The 4,397-nt window shown below is 39.9% G+C and overlaps 1 pseudogene; it reads left to right on the forward strand.

Annotated features, from left to right (window-relative positions):
- The first annotated feature begins 634 nt into the window (after positions 1–634).
- On the forward strand, positions 635–750 carry LOC111730874 (annotated as a pseudogene).
- The last annotated feature ends 3,647 nt before the right edge of the window (positions 751–4,397 follow it).

A 4,397-nucleotide genomic window follows, 5' to 3' on the forward strand; every position in this document is an offset into this window, starting at 1 on the left:
ACTATTAACTTTTACTTCTGCCTTTCCTATTCATTTTTTTCCATAACTGAGTGCATAGTGAATATATGATTTGGTGCCCTGCTTTTTTTTTTTTTTCACTTAACATTATTACAAGAAAATTACCCCATACCATTAAAATCTCTTTGTAAATGTAATTTCTACTTTTACTCATTATGCGATACACCATTGTTTGAGCAATTTGAAAAATTGATCAATTAAAAAATTGATCATTTTTTGGTGGCTCCATAGTGCAGTGGATAGCATGTCTGTTTTACACACAGAAGGTCTTGAGTTTCTGCCCCAGGTGGAGCCACGGACCATACCCTGGGTGAGCCAGGCTCTGGGTGCGCCAGACCCCAGGTGCTCGCCAGGACCGTGTGAGAGGAGACTCCCCGCCTTCAGAGATCTAGTTCTTAAGAGGAAACGGCAACATCCATAGGTCAGGGGTGGGAGTGGGGCAGGGGGAATTAAAGAGGGAGAAAAAAAATGATCATTTTTAAATTTTTTGCTTTCACATCGCAATGTTGTGATTAAAACAAACTTTGTGGATGTGGTTCCATAGTGTAGCGGTTAGCACATCTGCTTTATAAGCAGAAGGTCCTGGGTTCATGCCCCGGTGGAGCTATGGTTCCTGGCCTACAGCCATGCCACCCTGAACAAGCCCGATGTCTGATCTCAGAAGCTAAGCAGGGTCGGGCCTGGTTAGTACTTGGATAGGAGATCACCTAGGAAGATCGGGTGTTGTGGGCATAAATTAAAAAAAAAAAAGAAACTTTGTATATAAAAGTCTCTTTTACTGTATTTCAAATTATTTTCTTAGAATCATATCCTAGAAATGAAACTACTGGATTCAAGTGTTGTAAACATTTTAGAGATGATAGCCCCCATGTTTTGGACATTGGTATTTTTGATGAAATGATAAATGCAGACTAAGAAACATATTGACCTCAATATATCAAACTGATGCCAGATTATAAAAGTGCATACAACATCTCTTTATAAAGTTTTATTATTTGTTTTCAATTTTTTTACAAAGAGCCGTTAATGTAATGGTTGCTTACATCCTATTATTCACATAATAGCAGTAGATATCCTAGGGAAGCATCCCGGACTCAGGTGCCCCAAGGAAGACAGAGACAAAGACAGAAAAATCTACAGAGAAAAGACTTGTAAGAGCAATCTTTTTTTTAAAAAAAAAAACAACTTTTACTTACGCTAACATTTATGGACTGTCCATTATATGTATCCTTTCCAACATCGAAAGTTATTTTAAATATTTGCTAGCTTGATGAGTAAAAATGAACAATCATTTTTCATTTTCTTCAAATTTCTTAAGTTTTAGTAATATTGAACATTTTAACCTAATAGTTATTGGACTGTCGTATTCTGGTGTAAACTGTCGGTGCTCTTTGTCCATTTATCTATTGGGGTCTTGGTGTCTTACTTGTTGACCTGTAAGAACTCTATATATTAGGGATGTTTCTGCTGCCAACTATCATCCCATTTTGTTTGCCTTTGTATTTCATTTGTGAGTTTTTTCTGTAGAGGTGGTTTAACTTTTGTGAGTCAAATCCATCAGTCTTTTTCTTGGTGATTTTTTTCCCTTTACTGCTATTGAATTTAGAGAGTCTTTCCCCACTTAATGAATATTGGTTTCTATTTTCTTCTAGGTTTTAAATGTTTGATTGTTGATTAACTGTATTTCACCTGATGTTTATTTTTGTGTACATTTTGAGTGGAGGATCTAAGTGGATCTTTTCTTAAATTTTCCAAATAGTAAACCAGTTATATATGAAATGGTGTGGGGGTACTCCCACCAGCTTCATTACCCATTGAACTCCAGTTATTTCATGTCCCTCTGAAAGTGTGAGGACTGGCAAAGAAGACCAAGCTAGATTTGTTTCACGCTTTCTTATAATAACCCTGAAATGCAGATTTATTGCCATCCTCAATTTACAAATGAGAAAACTGAGCCTCAGAGAGGTAAAGTCACTTGCCTAAGGTGACACAGCTAGTCTGATCCAGGATTAGAACTCAGATTATTTGCTAGTCTATCTCAGGGCCACCCTCTCAGGTTTGACCCTTTCTAGTCTTGGGAGTGAATATCTGGTGGATGCTGCACAGTTTGTGTGGAGGTGTCCCACTCAGATCCCCTCAGTTCCTTTGCCCATTTCTGCACGCCCTTTCCCAGCTTCTGGGTACTTTTTTCTGACAGCGCACATGTGAGACTTTTTTTCAGAGGATTGCTCTTGGACTACTGGAGCCATTCACTTGCACATGCAGGGACCTAGAAGCATCCTGGAGTTTTTTCCCCAGGATGGCCCTTGGCCTTAGACCAACTGGTACAAGAGTATGAAAGCCAGTTCCTAAGCCTCCAGGCGCAATCTCTGAGGTATAACTTAGATTCCTCAGCTCCCAGTGGGAACAAGCTGAGGCCACGACTCTGCCTGAAATCGCACTCTTGCTTGCCCTTTTAACCTTCCCTGTCTTCCTTCCACACCCCTGTCCAGTTTCTTGAAGGAGCACTTCCTAACAAACCACTTACACGGGAATCCTTGTCTTTGGTTCTGCTTCAAAGACAGCCTATCACCCCACCTAAATTCCTCATCCCTTGTAACCAAACCCTTTCCAAACCCCTGGCAACACCTCATCACCATAGTTATTATGCCTTTTCCACAATGTCTTATACACGGAATCACACAATAGGGAACCTTCTGTGTCTGGCTTCTTTCACTTAACACAGTGCATTTGAGATTTATCCAAGTTGTTGTGGGTATCAATTGCTTCTTCCTTTTTAATGCTGAATAGTACAGAAATCCCCCCTCATCCACAGGAACTATGCTCCAAGACCCCCAGTAGATGCCTGAAATCGCAGATAGTACTGAACCCTATATACACTATATGTTTCTTCCTATACATACCTACGATAAAGTATGATTAATAAATTAGGCACAGTTAGAGATTAACAACAATAACAACAAAATAGAACAATTATAACAGTATACTGTGATGAAAGCTACGTAAATGTGGTCTCTCTCTCCCTCTCTCACTCACCCTCTCTCAAAATATCTTATTGCACTGTACTCACCTTTTCACTTAAAGGAAGCGCTTTATGACTTCTCTTTGAACTATCCAAATTGCCAGCATCACAACTCTTGCTCTTTGGGGCTATTATCAAGTAAAATAAGCGCTGTGATACCGTGACAGTTGATCTGATCATCGAGATGGCTACAAAGGGACAAACAGGCAGGAGTGTATACAGTGTGGATATGCTGGACAAAGGGACAATTCACGTCCCGGATGGGACAGAGTGGGATGGTGGGAGATTTCCTCACACTACTCAGAACAGCGCACAACTTAAAATATATGAATTGTTTACTTCTGGAATTTTTCATTTAATAATTTTGACTGTGGTTGACTGCGGGTAACTGAAACCATGGGAAATGAAACCGTGGATAAGGAGGGACCACTGTGGTCCACTGTAACAGTTTGTTTATCCATTCCTCAACTGAGGGACGTTTGGATTATTTCCAGTTTTTCATGAATATAAGTAAAGCTGATATAAACATTTGCATGCGGGTTTGGGGTTTACCATAAGCTTTCACTTGGGTAAATACCGAGGAGTGGGTGCCTGGGTAGTGTGACAAGTATGTTTTCAAGAGTGGCTGTACCATTTTGCATTCCCACCAGCAATGAGCAAGGATTCCTATTGTTCAATACCCTTTCCATCACATGGTATTGTCAGTTTTTTTCCCCATTCTAATAGATGTGGGCTTCAGTTAAAAAAAATCAGGTCAATTGGGTCATATTATTCCTGTACTTACATTCTTCAATGGCTCATATCACACCTAGAATAAAATTCAAATTCTTACATGGCACCAGGGCCCTTCTTGACCAGCTCCTGACAGCTCCTCTAGCCCCTTCTTCCAGTGCTCACCCTCCGTAGCCATCTGGTCTCTGTGCTGTTCCTGAGACATGCCAAGATGCCCCACCCAGGCCCTTTGCCCTTGCTGGGTCTGGAATACCCTTTCCTCAGATTTTCACAAGGGCAGCCTCCCTCCTGACATTCTGGTATCAGATCTAAGCCACCTCTACAGAAGGGCCTTTTCTGGCCTCTCCATCTAATACTGCCCATATTTCTAGCCCACCTTCAAGTAAATCTCCTTGTTACCTGGTTTTATTTTTTTCATATTTCTCATCACTATGTGAAATTATTTTAACTATTGTTTAAATTTTTTTCTCTCATTCTCTTTCAAAAGTTTATTTTATTTTATTTTATTATTAGTTTCAAGTATACAGTATATTGGTTAGACATTTATGTAGTTTATAAAACGATCCCCCTGATTGCTCTTTCTCTCCTCTGGCTCTACACACAGCCATTACATTATCACTGACTA

The sequence above is a fragment of the Pteropus vampyrus genome, unplaced genomic scaffold, assembly GCF_000151845.1.
Source record: "Pteropus vampyrus isolate Shadow unplaced genomic scaffold, Pvam_2.0 Scaffold336, whole genome shotgun sequence".
Classification (NCBI taxonomy): domain Eukaryota; kingdom Metazoa; phylum Chordata; class Mammalia; order Chiroptera; family Pteropodidae; genus Pteropus; species Pteropus vampyrus.